Genomic DNA, 21303 nt, shown 5'->3' with positions numbered 1-21303 from the left:
TCTGCCTGAAAAACGCTCTATATCTGTGCTGCATTGTAGTATATAGTAGGAGGACAGTGCAGCATTTTGCTGTGACCACCAGTATATATATAGCGGTACGATACAGTAGTCCATTGCTCTACCTCTGTGTCGTCAAGTATACTATCCATCCATACCTGTGCTGCATTTTAGTTGTGTGCAGTATATAGTAGGAGGACAGTGCAGAATTTTGCTGACTACCAGTATATATATAGCAGTACGGTACAGTAGTCCACTGCTCTACCTCTGTGTCGTCAAGTATACTATGCATCTATACCTGTGCTGCATTTTAGTTGTACGCAGTATATAGTAGGAGGACAGTGCAGAATTTTTCTGACCACCAGTATATATATAGCAGTACGGTACAGTAGTCCACTGCTCTACCTCTGTGTCGTCAAGTATACTGTGCTGCATTTTAGTTGTGCGCAGTATATAGTAGGAGGACAGTGCAGAATTTTGCTGACCACCAGTATATATATAGCAGTACGGTACAGTAGTCCACTGCTCTACCTCTGTGTCGTCAAGTATACTATGCATCCATACCTGTGCTGCATTTTAGTTGTGCACAGTATATAGTAGGAGGACAGTGCAGAATTTTGCTGACCACCAGTATATATATAGCAGTACGGTACAGTAGTCCACTGCTCTACCTCTGTGTCGTCAAGTATACTATACATCCATACCTGTGCTGCATTTTAGTTGTGCGCAGTATATAGTAGGAGGATAGTGCAAAATTTTGCTGACCACCAGTGTATATATAGCAGTACGGTACAGTAGTCCATTGCTCTACGTCTGTGTCGTCAAGTATACTACAAAAGTTCAGTAAAATGACCAGAAAATCAAAATTAAAAAGCGTCTGATGAGAAGCGTAAACTTGCCAATATGCCATTTACGACACGGAGTGGCAAGGAACGGCTGAGGCCCTGGCCTATGTTTATAGCTAGTGGTTCAGATTCACATGAGAATGGAAGCACTCATCCTCTTGCTAGAAAACTGCAGTGCCACTCCTAGATGGGCCAGGTGTTTGTGTCGGCCACTTGGGTTGCTTAGCTTAGTCATCCAGCGACCTCGGTGCACCTCTTTTTTTCTTTGCATCATGTCCTGCTTGGGGACTATTTTTTGAAGTGCCATCCTGTCTGACACTGCAGTGCCACTCCTAGATGGGCCAGGTGTTTGTATCGGCCACTTGGGTCACTTAGCTTAGCCATCCAGCGACCTTGGTGCACCTCTTTTTTTCTTTGCATCATGTGCTGTTTGGGGACTATTTTTTGAAGTGCCATCCTGTCTGACACTGCAGTGCCACTCCTAGATGGGCCAGGTGTTTGTGCCGGCCACTTGGGTCGCTTAGCTTAGCCATCCAGCGACCTTGGTGCACTTCTTTTTTTCTTTGCATCATGTGCTGTTTGGGGACTATTTTTTAAATCGGCCATCCTGTCTGACACTGCAGTGCCACTCCTAGATGGGCCAGGTGTTTGTGTCGGCCATTTGGGTCGCTTAGCTTAGTCATCCAGCGACCTTGGTGCACCTCTTTTTTCCTTTGCATCATGTGCTGTTTGGGGACTATTTTTTGAAGTGCCATCCTGTCTGACACTGCAGTGCCACTCCTAGATGGGCCAGGTGTTTGTGTCGGCCACTTGGGTCGCTTAGCTTAGCCATCCAGTGACCTTGGTTCACCTCTTTTTTTCTTTGCATCATGTGCTGTTTGGGGGCTATTTTTTAAATCGGCCATCCTGTCTGACACTGCAGTGCCACTCCTAGATGGGCAAATTTTAGGACTAAAAATAATATTGTGAGGTGTGAGGTATTCAGAATAGACTAGAAATGAGTGGAAATTATGGTTATTGAGGTAAATAATACTATGGGATCAAAATGACCCCCACATTCTATGATTTAAGCTGTTTTTGAGGGGTTTTTGTAAAAAAACACCCGAATCCAAAACACACCCGAATCCGACAAAAAAATTTCAGGGAGGTTTTGCCAAAACGCGTCCGAATCCAAAACACGGCCGCGGAACCGAATCCAAAACCAAAACACAAAACCCGAAAAATTTCCGGTGCACATCACTAATATATATATATTCTATATATATATTCTATAGATAGATGTAAATTCATGCCACTCCAATAATATGAATAACTTTACCAGGTGCGAGACTCAAAAGGGAGTCAAGTATACAACATGCAGTGTGCTGCCCTCAGGTTTCAATAAGCATGACTGGCAGAAACATATTTCAGACTGAGGTGCCGATTATACAGCAGAGGGAACAGCTATTACACTGTTCTAACTGCTGGATCTCAGCCATTAGCAATGGGGAGTCAGACAGGCAGGTGCCTTAGTAGTCACCAGCCCCTGGCTGCTTGACTGGCTCTTGTCTCTGCCCCTCTCCTCACAAGCCTACAAATCACGGTAAAATGAAGCAGGGGGCATGGCCTATCAGCATTAGTGGGTGGGGCTATGATCTCGATTTTCCGATCAGCAAAAAAAAAGTGTTCATTTTGGGGGGGGGGGGGGGGGGGGGGGGGGTTCTAGGTACTCAGACACCCCCCTGTGTGCGCCACTGTGTATACTAAGCCCTGGAGAGAGAGAAAAAGAAAGAAATAAAGTGGACGGAGATAAAGTTCCAACCAACAAGCTCCCAACTGTCATTTTTCAAACACAGCCTGTAACATGGCAATTAGAAGTTGATTGGCTGGTACTTAATCTCTGTCCACTTTATTTCTCTCCAAGGATTAGTACATAGAACCCCTTATCTCCTATTACCCTGACGTTTATAGATTCACACGGCTTTAATGACTTGAACCAACTGTCATTACAAGTGAAGTGCCTTGTGGCTCCTGAGTCCATGTACTAGCCATCTTTATGGTTACTGTCTGTTACATTCAATGCTATCTCAGTTGCATGATGAAATACCACTTGATTAACTTGCTTTACATTCTGAGGCCTTCTACCCACTTTTCAACATTTTACTTGGGCCTTTTAGATTTCAAACACTTGTACTTGAACCTTTTAGATTTCACGCCCTTTGACAAAAGAATGGAATTGTCAGCATTAGTCTCAACAGGTATAAACTGCAGCTGCTTGGCTCGTACCATCTCTGTTTATAACAGTGCCTGTTCCTTTCCTTCTGAAGAAACTGCCACAGTTTATCGGCAGAGAAACGCGTTAAGGGTTAACAGCAACCACACCACCGTTACATGCTTTCAGTTACCTGGCTGACATAGAGGATGGAGACGAGTAGCAGCCGCGGCCTCCCTCCCGCTCCGAGACTGTGATAACATCAAGGACGCCTGACAGCTTCATTCATGCTTTAATCCCAGCTTCACAAATAACACACAGGACAAATACAGCGAACAGCTATACCCTCTCTCGGCTGTTGAGGTAGAAACTATGATACTTACCTTTAACCAACCAGCCTGATTGGAGATAAGAAAGTTAACATCTCAGCCGGTGCAGCTGTCAGACGATGAGAACTATGGGGGTAATTCCAAGTTGATCGCAGCAGGAAATTTTTTAGCAGTTGGGCAAAACCATGTGCACTGCAGGGGGGGCAGATATGACATGTGCAGAGAGAGTTAGATTTGGGTGGGTTATTTTGTATCTGTGCAGGGTAAATACTGGCTGCTTTATTTTTACACTGCAATTTAGATTGCAGATTGAACTCACCACACCCAAATCTAACTCTCTCTGCACATGTTATATCTGCCCCCCCCCCTGCAGTGCACATGGTTTTGCCCAACTGCTACAAAATTTCCTGCTGTGATCAACTTGGAATTACCCCCTATATCTACAAGATCGGGAGGTGGTAGCATACCACTGGCAACAGAACTGCTCATTGCATTAAACTACTCATTTAATCTATATCCCTGACACTGATTCAGGACAAACCACATGGAACGGATATTAAATAACTATACATGTGGACAGTGAGATTATGCCCTATGAAATATTACTGATTTTATTGTGATATATGTTTTTTGTTTTAAACTTTGTGTAAATTAATAAACTGTTAAGCACTCTCTATTTGAGTAATTTTTATTACGCTAAATATATTTGTGACTGCTAGGTCAGATGGGAGCAGCTTAGAATCAGCACTACTAATGTGGAGACATTTATTGGTTTTTTAATGACATATTGTATATAAAAAATCTTTCAGTGCCCAAATTTTTTGTAAATCATACTGTTATGTAAACTTTGTCAGCTTCGCTATTGCAATCTATTTGTTGACTACTTGGTCGCCTGCTGAAGTCAATTACTAAGATACAGACGGCATCTTATCTATATATTCATTCATATTTTTGCATCCAGTTGGCTTGGTGCTGTAGAGTGTGCTTCAGATTGACTCTCCTGATTAGGCCATCATCTTCATCAGCAATGCTGTTATATGCTGTCACCTTCCCATGAATTATGGAATATACATGCTGTTCTTCAGATAGTTCTATTGTTCCCATGATTCTATCCACATTGCCTTTGTTGGGATTATCACCGGGATCACTAGTAACTTGTACGCATTGCCAGGGCTCAGGTAGTTATTATTTGCAACTGAGCATGTGCAAAAAATTCAGAAACCCCTATGGAACATGCATTACACAGAATGTATATGTGAAGATGGTGGTGCGATTGGGACAGACAGTATCAGAAGTCGGGCCCCAATGTGATGGGCATTCCTGATCAGTGACTCGGAGGTGGCTAGAAGTGAACACAAAAAGAGTCTGTACTATGGGCGTGGTCTGTCGGTGAAAGTGGCTGTGTTCCCAAACACTCAGCCACAGCCGCAGAGGCCATAGTAAAATGAAGAAACTGCACCTGCTATAAAGCTGATGAAAGTGTCAATAGTGTGGTTCGGACGCGTTTTGGCAAAACCTCACCGAAATTTTTTTGTCGGATTCGGGTGTGTTTTGGATTCGGGTGTTTTTTTCAAAAAACCCTAAAAAACAGCTTAAATCATAGAATTTGGGGGTCATTTTGATCCCATAGTATTATTAACCTCAATAACCATAATTTCCACTCATTTTCAGTCTATTCTGAACACCTCACATCTCACAATATTATTTTTAGTCCTAAAATTTGCACGAGGTCGCTGGATGGCTACGCTAAGCGACCCAAGTTGCCGACACAAACACCCGGCCCATCTAGGAGTGGCACTGCAGTGTCAGACAGGATGGCCCTTCAAAAAAATTGTCCCCAAACAGCACATGATGCAAAGAAAAAAAGAGGCGCAATGAGGTAGCTGTGTGACTAAGCTAAGCGACCCAAGTGGCCGACACAAACACCTGGCCCATCTAGGAGTGGCACTGCAGTGTCAGACAGGATGGCCCTTCAAAACAATACTCCCCAAATAGCACATGATGCAAAGAAAAAAAGAGGCGCACCAAGGTCGCTGTGTGACTAAGCTAAGCGACACAAGTGGCCAACACAAACACCTGGCCCATCTAGGAGTGGCACTGCAGTGTCACGCAGGATGGCCCTTCAAAAAAATACTCCCCAAACAGCACATGATGCAAAGAAAAAAAGAGGCGCAATGAGGTCGCTGTGTGACTAAGCTAAGCGACACAAGTGGCCGACACAAACACCTGGCCCATCTAGGAGTGGCACTGCAGTGTCACGCAGGATGGCCCTTCAAAAAAATACTCCCCAAACAGCACATGATGCAAAGAAAAATGAAAGAAAAAAGAGGTGCAAGATGGAATTGTCCTTGGGCCCTCCCACCCACCCTTATGTTGTATAAACAGGACATGCACACTTTAACGAACCCATCATTTCAGTGACAGGGTCTGCCACACGACTGTGACTGAAATGACTGGTTGGTTTGGGCCCCCACCAAAAAAGAAGCAATCAATCTCTCCTTGCACAAACTGGCTCTACAGAGGCAAGATGTCCACCTCCTCCTCATCGTCCTATTCATCACCCCTTTCACTGTGTGCATCCCCCTCCTCACAGATTATTAATTCGTCCCCACTGGAATCCACCATCTCAGGTCCCCGTGTACTTTCTGGAGGCAATTGCTGCTGGTGAATGTCTCCACGGAGGAATTGATTATAATTCATTTTAATGAACATCATCTTCTCCACATTTTCTGGAAGTAACCTCGTACGCCGATTGCTGACAAGGTGAGCGGCTGCACTAAACACTCTTTCGGAGTACACACTGGAGGGTGGGCAACTTAGGTAGAATAAAGCCAGTTTGTGCAAGGGCCTCCAAATTGCCTCTTTTTCCTGCCAGTATACGTACGGACTGTCTGACGTGCCGACTTGGATGCGGTCACTCATATAATCCTCCACCATTCTTTCAATGGTGAGAGAATCATATGCAGTGACAGTAGACGACATGTCAGTAATCGTTGGCAGGTCCTTCAGTCCGGACCAGATGTCAGCACTCGCTCCAGACTGCCCTGCATCACCGCCAGCGGGTGGGCTCGGAATTCTTAGCCTTTTCCTCGCACCCCCAGTTGCGGGAGAATGTGAAGGGGGAGCTGTTGACGGGTCACGTTCCACTTGGCTTGACAATTTTCTCACCAGCAGGTCTTTGAACCCCTGCAGACTTGTGTCTGCCGGAAAGAGAGATACAACGTAGGTTTTAAATCTAGGATCGAGCACGGTGGCCAAAATGTAGTGCTCTGATTTCAACAGATTGACCACCCGTGAATCCTGGTTAAGCGAATGAAGGGCTCCATCCACAAGTCCCACATGCCTAGCGGAATCGCTCTGTTTTAGCTCCTCCTTCAATGTCTCCAGCTTCTTCTGCAAAAGCCTGATGAGGGGAATGACCTGACTCAGGCTGGCAGTGTCTGAACTGACTTCACGTGTGGCAAGTTCAAAGGGTTGCAGAACCTTGCACAACGTTGAAATCATTCTCCACTGCGCTTGAGACAGGTGCATTCCACCTCCTTTGCCTATATCGTGGCCAGATGTATAGGCTTGAATGTCCTTTTGCTGCTCCTCCATCCTCTGAAGCATATAGAGGGTTGAATTCCACCTCGTTACCACCTCCTGCTTCAGATGATGGCAGGGCAGGTTTAGGTATATTTGGTGGTGCTCCAGTCTTCTGTACGCGGTGCCTGAACGCCGAAAGTGGCCTGCAATTCTTCGGGCCACCGACAGCATCTCTTGCACGCCCCTGTCATTTTTTAAATAATTCTGCACCACCAAATTCAAGGTATGTGCAAAACATGGGACGTGCAGGAATTTGCCCAGATGTAATGCACGCACAATATTGCTGGCGTTGTCCGATGTCACAAATCCCCAGGAGAGTCCAATTGGGGAAAGCCATTCTGCGATGATCTTCCTCAGTTGCCGTAAGAGGTTTTCAGCTGTGTGCGTATTCTGGAAAGCGGTGATACAAAGCGTAGCCTGCCTAGGAACGATTTGGCGTTTGCGAGATGCTGCTACTGGTGCCGCCGCTGCTGTTCTTGCAGCGGGAGGCAATACATCTACCCAGTGGGCTGTCACAGTCATATAGTCCTGAGTCTGCCCTGCTCCACTTGTCCACATGTCTGTGGTTAAGTGGACATTGGGTACAACTGCATTTTTTAGGACACTGGTGAGTCTTTTTCTGAGGTCTGTGTACATTTTCGGTATCACCTGCCTAGAGAAATGGAACCTAGATGGTATTTGGTACCGGGGACACAGTACCTCAATCAAGTCTATAGTTGGCTCTGAATTAATGATGGATACCGGAACCACGTTTCTCACCGCCCAGGCTGCCAAGGCCTCAGTTATCTGCTTTGCAGCAGGATGACTGCTGTGATATTTCATCTTCCTAGCAAAGGACTGTTGGACAGTCAATTGCTTACTGGAAGTAGTACAAGTGGTCTTCCGACTTCCCCTCTGGGATGACGATCGACTCCCAGCAGCAACAACAGCAGCGCCAGCAGCAGTAGGCGTTACACTCAAGGATGCATCGGAGGAATCCCAGGCAGGAGAGGACTCGTCAGACTTGCCAGTGACATGGCCTGCAGGACTATTGGCTTTCCTGGGTAAGGAGGAAATTGACACTGAGGGAGTTGGTGGTGTGGTTTGCAGGAGCTTGGTTACAAGAGGAAGGGATTTACTGGTCAGTGGACTGCTTCCGCTGTCGCCCAAAGTTTTTGAACTTGTCACTGACTTATAATGAATGCGCTGCAGGTGACGTATAAGGGAGGATGTTCCGAGGTGGTTAACGTCCTTACCCCTACTTATTACAGCTTGACAAAGGCAACACACGGCTTGACACCTGTTGTCCGCATTTGTGTTGAAATAATTCCACACCGAAGAGCTGTTTTTTTTTGTAATTTGACCAGGCATGTCAATGGCCATATTCCTCCCACGGACAACAGGCTTCTCCCCGGGTGCCTGACTTAAACAAACCACCTCACCATCAGAATCCTCCTTGTCAATTTCCTCCCCAGCGCCAGCAACACCCATATCCTCATCCTGGTGTACTTCAACACTGACATCTTCAATTTGACTATCAGGAACTGGACTGCGGGTGCTCCTTCCAGCACTTGCAGGGGGCGTGCAAATTGTGGAAGGCGCAAGCTCTTCCCGTCCAGTGTTGGGAAGGTCAGGCATCGCAACCGACACAATTGGACTCTCCTTGGGGATTTGTGATTTCGAAGAACGCACAGTTCTTTGCTGTGCTTTTGCCAGCTTAAGTCTTTTCTTTTTTCTAGCGAGAGGATGAGTGCTTCCATCCTCATGTGAAGCTGAACCACTAGCCATGAACATAGGCCAGGGCCTCAGCCGTTCCTTGCCACTCCGTGTCGTAAATGGCATATTGGCAAGTTTACGCTTCTCCTCAAACGCTTTTAATTTTGATTTTTGGGTCATTTTACTGATCTTTTGTGTTTTGGATTTTACATGCTCTGTACTATGACATTGGGCATCGGCCTGGCAGATGACGTTGATGGCATTTCATCGCCTCGGCCATGACTAGTGGCAGCAGCTTCAGCACGAGGTGGAAGTGGATCTTGATCTTTCCCTATTTTTTTCACCTCCACATTTTTGTTCTCCATATTTTAATGCGCACAACTAAAAGGCACCACAGGTATACAATGTAGATGGATGGATAGTATACTTATTATTATTAATGGATGACGAGTGACTGACGACACAGAGGTAGGTACAGCAGTGGCCTACCGTACTGCTATATACAGTATAATAAATGGACCTGGTGGACACTGTCAGCAAACTGCTAAACTATTATAAAGAAAAAAAGCCACCACAGGTATACAATGTAGATGGATGGATAGTATACTTATGGACGACGAGTGACGACACAGAGGTAGGTACAGCAGTGGCCTACCGTACTGCTATATACAGTATAATAAATAACCCTGGTGGACACTGTCAGCAAACTGCTAAACTAGTATAAAGAAAAAAAGCCACTACAGGTATACAATGTAGATGGATGGATAGTATACTTATGGACGACGAGTGACGACATAGAGGTAGGTACAGCAGTGGCCTACCGTACTGCTATATACATTATAATAAATGGACCTGGTGGACACTATCAGCAAACTGCTAAACTAGTATGTATAAAGAAAAAAAGCCACCACAGGTATACAATGTAGATGGATGGATAGTATACTTATTATTATTAATGGATGACGAGTGACTGACGACACAGAGGTAGGTACAGCAGTGGCCTACCGTACTGCTATATACAGTATAATGGACCTGGTGGACACTGTCAGCAGACTGCTAAACTAGTACTACTAGTATAAAGAAAAAAAGCCACCACAGGTATACAATGTAGATGGATGGATAGTATACTTATGGACGAGTGACTGACGACACAGAGGTAGGTACAGCAGTGGCCTACCGTACTGCTATATACAGTATAATGGACCTGGTGGACACTGTCAGCAGACTGCTAAACTAGTACTACTAGTATAAAAAAAAAGCCACCACAGGTATACAATGTAGATGGATGGATAGTATACTTATGGACGAGTGACTGACGACACAGAGGTAGGTACAGCAGTGGCCTACCGTACTGCTATATACAGTATAATGGACCTGGTGGACACTGTCAGCAGACTGCTAAACTAGTACTACTAGTATAAAAAAAAAGCCACCACAGGTATACAATGTAGATGGATGGATAGTATACTTATGGACGACGAGTGACGACACAGAGGTAGGTACAGCAGTGGCCTACCGTACTGCTATATACAGTATAATGGACCTGGTGGACACTGTCAGCAGACTGCTAAACTAGTACTACTAGTATAAAAAAAAAAGCCACCACAGGTATACAATGTAGATGGATGGTAGTATACTTATGGACGACGAGTGACGACACAGAGGTAGGTACAGCAGTGGCCTACCGTACTGCTATATACAGTAAAATGGACCTGGTGGACACTGTCAGCAGACTGCTAAACTAGTACTACTAGTATAAAGAAAAAAAGCCACCACAGGTATACAATGTAGATGGATGGATAGTATACTTATTATTATTAATGGATGACGAGTGACTGACGACACAAAGGTAGGTACAGCAGTGGCCTACCGTACTGCTATATACAGTATAATGGACCTGGTGGACACTGTCAGCAGACTGCTAAACTAGTACTACTAGTATAAAAAAAAAAAGCCACCACAGGTATACAATTTAGATGGATGGATAGTATACTTATGGACGATTGACTGACGACACAGAGGTAGGTACAGCAGTGGCCTACCGTACTGCTATATACAGTATAATGGACCTGGTGGACACTGTCAGCAGACTGCTAAACTAGTACTATTAGTATAAAAAAAAAGCCACCACAGGTATACAATGTAGATGGATGGTAGTATACTTATGGACGATGAGTGACGACACAGAGGTAGGTACAGCAGTGGCCTACCGTACTGCTATATACAGTATAATGGACCTGGTGGACACTGTCAGCAGACTGCTAAACTAGTACTACTAGTATAAAAAAAAAAGCCACCACAGGTATTCAATGTAGATGGATGGTAGTATACTTATGGACGACGAGTGACGACACAGAGGTAGGTACAGCAGTGGCCTACCGTACTGCTATATACAGTATAATGGACCTGGTGGACACTGTCAGCAGACTGCTAAACTAGTATAAAAAAAAGCCACCTCAGGAGTGTTTTTCAGGCAGACAAACGTATACTGGTGGTCACTGTCAGCAAAACTGTGCACTGTACTCCTGCTGTAGCTGCTCCCCAGTCCCCACAATTAAGCAGTGTGAGCACTCAGCACAGATATATAATGCAGCACACTGAGCACAGATATGGTATGGAGCGTTTTTTTCAGGCAGAGAACGGATAAAAAAAAACTGGTGGTCACTATCAGCAAATCTCTGCACTCTACTCCGAGTCCTAACAGCTGCTCCCCAATCCTCCCCACAATTAGTAATAAAACAAGCAATCAACTGTCTCTTCTACAATTATAAACGGAGAGGACGCCAGCCACGTCCTCTCCCTATTAATCTCAATGCACGTGTGAAAATGGCGGCGACGCGTGGCTGCTTATATAGAATCCGAATCTCGCGAGAATCCGACAGCGGGATGATGACGTTCGGGCGCGCTCGGGTTAGCCGAGCAAGGCGGGAGGATCCGAGTCTGCTCGGACCCGTGTAAAAAAGGTAAAGCTCGGGTGGGTTCGGTTTCTCGGAAACCGAACCCGCTCATCACTAAAAGAATCACCAGCGGCATTACAGCATGCAGAAATGCAGAAAGTGGTCCTCTTGGTAAAATACTTGCACATTCTGAAGCATGGTTCTACACAAGGAGAAAGGCTGATATTAGCATTTGCAGATTATCGCAGCTGCAACTCCAGCAACAGACGTAGTAGTGGATGCAGCAGTGTCCACCTCTGAATCAGGCTCTGTATGTTATAAATAGGTCAGCTTGAATACTAATCAGATGCAGCAGTGATGTATTTGGTTATAGATCTTTGATGTAACAATTTTTTCTCATTGGTTATATAAAACCACACCACACTAAGCAAATGGTGCTCTCACGATTTTCATCATGCTCATTTTCCCATGATACAATTACTGGAGCTTTAGGGGCTGATCCTAAGTTGAGAACAAAGCAATACATAGCAAGTAATTTTGCATCTTGGCATGTTAACTTGCTGTACAGGTGTGGCAGATGTAACATGAACAGAGAGAGTCATAGATTTACGCTAGGTACACACTATGAGATATATTTGGTTGAACCAAACGAAGAGCTGATTTTTCTGCCATAGTATTAAAACATATTGTCCCCCGCAGTAATAAAACAAATGCATTCACCCCTGCAGTAATAAAACATAGTAATATTAATTCCATACATTCTGTCCCCACAGTAATGCCACACACTGTCCTCCATAGAAATGCCTCACATTGTTCCTCCTCCCAAGTAATGCCACCACACACTGTCCCCCATAGTAATGCCACACACTGCCCCCCATAGTAATTCCACACACTGCCCCAGGGCCAGATTAACAATGGGTTGATGGAGCTGCAGCTCCAGACCCTCTCTATGAAAATAGGCCCACTGGATCTCCTGCAGTGCAGCCAGTGTTGACAGGAAAAATAATTTCTGTCACCACAAACAGCTTAGCTCACTCACCTCCCAGCTGCTCGTTCACCCCACCAGAACCGGCCAGTCAAAGTCCCGAACACCCCAAGTCTAAAATTGGCCTTCCTGAATTCGCCAGAGGCTCCGCCTCCAGACCCACCTGAAGCTCCATCCCCAGACCCGTCCAAGGCTCCGCCCCCTTGCTCTTCCATAGTAAATGCTTATTCTTACCATTCCTGCCGATTCCAATGACAATTAAGGTGGGATTTGAACCGAAGACCTCAGTGCTGAGAGGCAGTAATGCCAACCATTGCACCACCTGTGCTTTCCCAATTTATACCACTTTTGCCATAGTAGTGTATATACACTACCACCAGTGTACCCACACATTCCCTAGACAATGTTCTCCAAAATCAGCCAGTAAGCTGCTAATAAAACATTCAAAATTATTTACTGGCAACATAATGGACACTTATAGTGTGTGAATTCTTAGAGAACTACAAGTGTGTTCAACACACTCCAGTGCCTTCCATTCAAATTAGAGTGATACTGTGGAGAGATTTTTAAAAGTACAGTAAGTGGCAGATATTAAAAATATATAAAAAAAACAGAGGAAACTGAATAGAGATAAGAAGGCAGTAATTGAGGGAACAGACAATTCCACTGACAAAGATGTACCGGTTATTTCAGAGGCTCAAAAAAGGGATCAGGAGGTCTGGATCCAGACCACTAATTCTCAATGTTGCCTTTAAACTGGAGTATCTTCAATATGGCAAACATAAAGAAAAGAATAAACAAAGTATTAAAAACCATACACATAATAATAATAATAATAATAATAATAATGTAGAAATCCAGGCTCCAAGGGTCCTTTTCCAGCCAAAACAGACCCACTATACGTCAAACAGATCAGCCAAGTGGCAAACCCAAGACATGACTACAGCAATCGTAGGTTTAATAAAAGTAACTGGAGAATAAGGGATAATGCCCAGAGCCCTCGGAACCAAAGGTTGAGGACCCCAATGAACAGGATGATGGTTAAACATCCCCACCTTCAACTTACAAATGGATATGACCCACTAGGTGATTATTCTGAAACTGGTGATTTTTAGACAGAAGAACAAACATAACCGTTGAAAAGAAATAGTAATATTAAAGAGCCCCCTAAAGCCCCAAAGAGATTCCAAAGGGGCAAAAGGGCAGGTAAGAGACAGAGAACTAAAAAGAAAGTAAAGTATCCCAATCATCAAAACAGGGATGGTGAGGTACAACTTGCAAAAGCGAATATAAAAATATTTAACATTAGTGACCATGCCCTAGATGAAGACGAATTATCCATTTTGCAAAAGTGACTTAAATTCTGTTCAAGTAATAACATCATTTTTTTCAATCTATATATCGATTTAGAGAAATGAATTTGTAAATTAAATTTAGAAAAAATATTTGCACAGAGAAAAAATGATAATGATACACCAGTCACTGAACCAGGGCATAAACTTTTCAAAACAATCAGCATTTAATCCTCACCAATCTAAACGGTGGTTTATAGAAGCCTTTAACAAAATTATTAATGATGAGATTATCGAACTGCAAGTTAATCTCCAACCACGCAAACACAATCTCAGTATAAAAGAAAGAGAGGCTCTGTATAGACTTAAAAGTAATGAAACTATAATCATTAAGCCAGCGGACAAAGGGCGGAGGGGAGTGGTCATCCTAAATACGAAGCAGTATACAGATGACGTATTTAGAAAATTTAAAGATGGTACCATCTATAAAAAATACATGATTAAATGAATCAATTAATTAATCAATGAATGAATGCGTTCAACACAGAATACAATAGTCATCATAAAGATGTGGAAAACATATTTAGACAAAATTGGCATTTTCTTCTAAAAGGTCCAACTCTTTCTATGATTCTACCACAAAAACCCAAATTTCTATACAGAAGAGCCCCTAACATCTAAGACAAATTGGTTACAACTGCTTTTGTAGACAAACCATTGGGTGGTACCATTAGGAATCAAGGTTTCCACCAATGTGGGAACTGTGGTATATGCAAAGCATGCCTCTCTAGTGATAGAAAAATTACCACCTTTCAGACCAAGGGATGTACATTTAAGATTAATAATTTTATTACATGCAACACAAAATACGCTGTATATGCAATTGAATGTTCTTGTAAGAAAATATATGTTGGGAAACCACACAGTATCTCAAAACCCATGGGTAGAGCATGTCCATAATATTAAAAAGGGGGTGGACACTCATCCATTCTCATTGCACCTCAAACAAGTTCATGGCTGCTTTACAGATCACATCACTGCCTTCTGGGGCATAGAATCAGTGAAGGATCAGTTGCGCAACAATAATAAGGACACTAGGTTGTCTAGCACGGAAATTAAATGGATGTATAACCTACAGTCACTTGCACCTAATGGGTTAAACCATGATTTCAAATTGAAATGGTTTTTAGAAATTGGAGTGTAGCAATTTTAAAAATGTTTATACCTTTTTTTAATATCATTTTCTATGTAATTGTTTGTGTATCTGATACACTGTATAGTTCATACTGTGGATATAGATGTAGGAGAGTGTTGTTATACTGCATATGGGACATATATGTCATTGAATGCATTTATGATATAATATTATAGGGGAAACATATGTTATTGATGCACTACCTGAGGTTACGGCGAGGCATAGTTCAGCCATAAATGATATATGGACACCTAAATAAGGGGATGCAAATAATGTATTGCTATGCATATGTATGTGATCAACTGCTTCATTCCAGTAAAATACATAGCGGAAGTGGATGGTTACTATTGTAAGCATCGCCAACACGGACTATGCAGTGCATCCCTTTATGTTTATGTTATGCACAACTGTATGTACTTTTATATTAGTAAGTTTTATTTATTGTATCACTGCTGTATTTATGGTAAATGTTATAGTATGTTGCCGGAGGGGGAATGTTCAGGTGGTTTACACACCACACTTCCGGTGATCGGAGGGAGACTTCCTGTCTTTTTTGTTTTTTTTGTTTTGCAATATATATTTTATTGAGGTTCACAAAATACAATAAAAACATAGGACCCCGCCATTATACAAAACAAATTGAGTCATATAGCAACTAATCATAAGAGTGGTGGGGCCTAGAGGAGGACCTCACATTTTCCATTTTCTAACATAAAACATCAGAATTATTATAAACAACAGATTTACATAAATCAAACAAAAGCTCTTCTTACGAAAGTATCAAACGTAAATCCGGTATAAAAATAGAACAAAAACCTAAACAGTGTAACATACTAATGTGTTCGTCCCGTCGGGGAACACAGAAACCAAAAACAATAAACTAATACATAAAAAGAAAGAAAAATATAATAGTACCTGCCTAGACTAAGGGACCACCAACCCATCCATGGAAGTACATAGTAGACGGAGAGCCATAGAAAAGAAATAGAGGAGGGAGGCACGGAAAGCTAAGGCGGGCTTCAGAGATTAATGCGATAAGGAGGAGAGGGAAGGAGAAGAAAGAGAAGAAATGAGGAGGGGAGAAGGATCAGGCGGTAGTAGGAGAGAGAGGAATTGGAGGATTGTCAGCTAAGAGCTGTTGGACTTACCATGTGGTGCAATAAAAACTCTGTTGAATGGCAAGTTTTGTTATATCGGGCAATCTGTGAATAAATCGTCCCCAGCATTGAAACAACGCAGGGGTAAGTATTTCCTTATTGAGAGATGTTTCCAGCCAATCCATTGTGAATAGAAAAAATAACCTGGAGGTCACCAGTGGCAATGTTGGGGGGGGGGTTATCAGAGATCCACTGCTGGAGTATGGCTTTCCTGCCTACCGCTGATAGAATCATCACTATTTTCGTGTCTTGAGAGGGAATATCGGGTTGATCAAGGATATGTACATTGAAAGTACAAACCCAACTCGGAGATACCATAGTCCTTCACCTCGGCCCAGAAAGCTTGAACGGAGGGGCAATGCCAAAAGCAGTGCATAAGATCAGCTAAAGGTGCAGAGCACTTTTTGCAATCAGCCTAGTCAGATAAGCCCATCAAGGAGCTCCTCTTTGGAGAGATATAGGCTCTATGTAGAATTTTATAAGACATTTCCTGATATAGGCTAGCCGGAATAAGTTTTAATGAAGCATGGAAACTGTCCATTACGGCCTCAAGGGACATTGAGAGAATTTGAGAGGACCATGTCTGAACTTGAGCGAGATCAGTAGTGGGTATATGTTCTGTGCGTATGCGGGCATAAATGGTTGAAATGGAATACGTCTCAGAACGGAGGAGCGTATCTACAGAGTTAATAAAATCTGATGGATGAAGATGAGAGAGGACCGATTGTACATAGTGTGAGGCTTGAAAGAATTGAAATGTGTGGTGGGGATTAATGTTATATTTGGTTAGCACTTCAGCAAAGGAGAGTATTTTTTTCCTAGCATCAATAAGATCACCAACTTGTCTAATCCCTGACGTATGCCAATCAGTGAAAGGAAAGAAGGCCTGACCTCTCTGGAATTGCAGGTTACCGACCAGAGGGAGAAATAAAGAGTATGTGTATTGTAGCTTTTGAGACTTTCTAGATAGTCGCCATACCGCAATGGTAGAGGTTAAGAGTAAATTGTCAAGCTGTGGGGGCAACAATTCGGATCTATTTGCGTGGAGGAGAAAGCTAAGGGATAGGGGGCCACAAAGTTGGGAATCAATCAACGAGTCGGTAAAGACTGACGTGCCTCTAAGCCAGTCCATGGCAAAGCGGAGAATGCCTGCTCTATGTCTGGCAGATTCATTCCCCCATTCTGTATCGTCTGGGATAACTTGAAGAAGCTTATTCTGGGTCGTTTATCGGCCCAGATAAATTTAGAAATAGATGAGTTAAGGGAGGATAAATCAGATTTTGAGAGCAGGACTGGAACCATCTGGAGGACATAGAGCAATTTGGGGAAACTAGCCATCTTAACAAGGTACTAACGTCCCATTAGATTAAGGGGCAGTTTTTGCCAGAGCGCTAATTCAGTCTGAATTTTAGCGAGGATAGGGCGTATGTTATCAGAATAAATACGAGTAGGGTCAGAGGGGAAAAGGACACCAAGATAAGTGATATGAGTGGAGGCCCAGCGAAACGGGAAAGGAGTATCCCAACCCGTGGTGACCTGTGCAGATAAGGCCAAAGCCTCCGATTTGTCATAATTAATGGAAAAACCGGCAAAGGAGGAGAAATTTTCAATAATGTTTTGTAGTGCAGGAATAGATTGTCTCGGGTTAGAGGTAAAAAGGAGAACATCATCAGCAAATGCCATCAGTTTCACCTCCCTATTGCCTATCCTAATACCCTGGAAGGTGGAGATATTGAAGATATATCGTAAGAAGGGTTCCAGAGCCAAATTGAAAAGAAGGGGGGAGAGAGGGCAGCCCTGCCTAGTGCCTCTTTCAAGAATAAAGGGGACGAGGGAATATTATTGACTACTACCTGTGCAGAGGGATCGTTATAAAGGGAATTGACAAGGCCGCGGAAGTTCTCACCAAATTGCTGATGAATCAAAACCCTTGTTAAGTGAGGCCAAGTGATCTTGTCAAAGGCCTTTTCCGCATCAAGGTTTATCAGGACGTTATCCGTGACGTTGTGAGAGCGTGAGTGAATGATGGCCGCTAAGGCGGTTCTAATACCCTGCACAGATTGTCGGTTTTTAATAAAGCCCATCTGCGCAGGCGATATAATGCGGGAGAGGCAGGGTTGTAATCTGTTGGCCATCAATTTCGTGAGAATTTTGAAATCCTGATTGAGCAAGGAAATCGGTCTGTAAGAGCTGGGCAGGGAAGGGTCTTTGCCAGGTTTCGCCAGAACTATTATAGTTGCTTCGTTGAATCTAAGTGGCGTGGTCTTGGAGGTGAGAATGTGGTTATAAAGAGATGTAAGAGTGGGAGCTAGTTCGTCTCGGAGCATCTTATAAAATTCTGCGCCATAGCCATCAGGATCCGGCTTTTATTATTAGGTAAAGTCTTGATGATTTCAACAACCTCCTCAACCGTGACCGGACACTCCAGAGAGTCTCTCTCCTCCTGGGTCAGGACTGGGAGGGCAGCTGCTTCCAGAAAGGAGCGATTGGCCTCCGGGTTATCAGGGCCCCTGGCGTATAGAGATTGATAAATGCTCCTGAATTTGGTGCATATAGTTTCGGGATCAGTAGTCAATGTGCCCGAGCTATTAATGGCGTTAACCCACGTGCGGGATTTAGGGCCCTTGATGAGATTAGCCAGCAGTTTACCTGACTTATTACCCCACCTGTGAAATCTGTTACGTTGATAGTTGTAGGACAATTGGGCTCGTTCCGTGAGGAATGTGTCATATATAAGTTTAGCAGAAAGATAAGCTTCTTTATGTGCGGGGGTGTCATGTTGGGTGTATCGTCTGTATGCGTAGGTGAGAGTAGTGCTTAAAGTATGTAATTGGGAAGAAAACTTCTTCCGTTTAGAATGAGTGTAGGACATAATGTGGCTTCCAAGGACGGCCTTTGCCGCGCCCCAAAATATTGGCGAATCTAGGGTCTGATCACTATTATCCAGAACGTAATTGAGCCAGGACTGTTTAAGGTGGAGAAGAAGTCAGCAGATTAGCGTAAATATGCAGGGAAATGCCACCTAGGTACACTACAGGGGGGGTAGAGTTAGACGGATGTGGAGAGAAACCGGGGCATGATCGGATATAATAATATTCTCAATGGAGGTGTGAGAAACCTTGGGGAGGAGGTCAGTGACAGTAAAAATGTAGTCTATTCGAGAGTGAGAGGAGTGAGGGTGGGAAAAGAAAGATAAATCTTTCTGAGTAGGGTGAAGGATACGCCAGGGATCCAAAAGGTCTAAGTGAGTGCAGAAGGAGGAAAGCAGCTGAGCAGAGGATGTATGAGTGGTGGAACTTACCCCGGATCTGTCCATGGATGGGTCGATTACCAAATTGAAATCCCCACCGACAACCAGGTTTTGGCTATCCCAATTAAAGAGAGTCGTTAAAAGATCTGCAAAAAAGGAGTCAGGTGAAGCATTAGGTGCATAAACATTGAGAAGGGTATAGACACTGTTGTTAATATTTACTAGTGATGTGCACCGGACATTTTTCGGGTTTTGTATTTTGGTTTTGTATTCGGTTCCACGGCCGTGTTTTGGATTCGGACGCGTTTTGGTAAAACCTCACCAAATTTTTTTTGTCGGATTCGGGTGTGTTTTGGATTCGGGTGTTTTTTTCAAAAAACCCTAAAAAACAGCTTAAATCATAGAACTTGGGGGTCATTTTGATCCCATAGTATTATTAACCTCAATAACCATAATTTCCACTCATTTCCAGTCTATTCTGAACACCTCACACCTCACAATATTATTTTTAGTCCTAAAATTTGCACCGAGGTCGCTGGATGGCTAAGCTAAGCGACACAAGTGGCCGACACAAACACCTGGCCCATCTAGGAGTGGCACTGCAGTGTCAGGCAGGATGGCCCTTCAAAAAAATAGTCCCCAAACAGCACATGATGCAAAGAAAAAAAGAGGCGCACCAAGGTCGCTGTGTGACTAAGATAAGCGACACAAGTGGCCGACACAAACACCTGGCCCATCTAGGAGTGGCACTGCAGTGTCAGACAGGATGGCACTTCTAAAAAATTGTCCCCAAACAGCACATGATGCAAAGAAAAATGAAAGAAAAAAGAGGTGCAAGATGGAATTGTCCTTGGGCCCTCCCACCCACCCTTATGTTGTATAAACAGGACATGCACACTTTAACAAACCCATCATTTCAGCGACAGGGTCTGCCACACAACTGTGACTGAAATGACTGGTTGGTTTGGGCCCCCACCAAAAAAGAAGCAATCAATCTCTCCTTGCACAAACTGGCTCTACAGAGGCAAGATGTCCACCTCATCATCATCCTCCGATTCCTCACCCCTTTCACTGTGTACATCCCCCTCCTCACAGATTATTAATTCGTCCTCACTGGAATCCACCATCTCAGATCCCTGTGTACTTTCTGGAGGCAATCGCTGGTGAATGTCTCCACGGAGGAATTGATTATAATTCATTTTGATGAACATCATCTTCTCCACATTTTCTGGAAGTAACCTTGTACGCCGATTGCTGACAAGGTGAGCGGCTGCACTAAACACTCTTTCGGAGTACACACTGGAGGGAGGGCAACTTAGGTAGAATAAAGCCAGTTTGTGCAAGGGCCTCCAAATTGCCTCTTTTTCCTGCCAGTATACGTACGGACTGTCTGACGTGCCTACTTGGATGCGGTCACTCATATTATCCTCCACCATTCTTTCAATGGTGACAGAATCATATGCAGTGACAGTAGATGACATGTCAGTAATCGTTGGCAGGTCCTTCAGTCCGGACCAGATGTCAGCACTCGCTCCAGACTGCCCTGCATCACCGCCAGCGGGTGGGCTCGGAATTCTTAGCCTTTTCCTCGCACCCCCAGTTGCGGGAGAATGTGAAGGAGGAGATGTTGACGGGTCACGTTCCGCTTGACTTGACAATTTTCTCACCAGCAGGTCTTTGAACCTCTGCAGACTTGTGTCTGCCGGAAAGAGAGATACAACGTAGGTTTTAAATCTAGGATCGAGCACGGTGGCCAAAATGTAGTGCTCTGATTTCAACAGATTGACCACCCGTGAATCCTGGTTAAGCGAATTAAGGGCTCCATCCACAAGTCCCACATGCCTAGCGGAATCGTTCTGTTTTAGCTCCTCCTTCAATGTCTCCA

This window comes from Pseudophryne corroboree, chromosome 8, assembly GCF_028390025.1.
Source record: "Pseudophryne corroboree isolate aPseCor3 chromosome 8, aPseCor3.hap2, whole genome shotgun sequence".
Lineage (NCBI taxonomy): Eukaryota > Metazoa > Chordata > Amphibia > Anura > Myobatrachidae > Pseudophryne > Pseudophryne corroboree.
The sequence above is the reverse complement of the archived record's forward strand: the minus strand, read 5'-3'. Positions refer to the sequence as shown.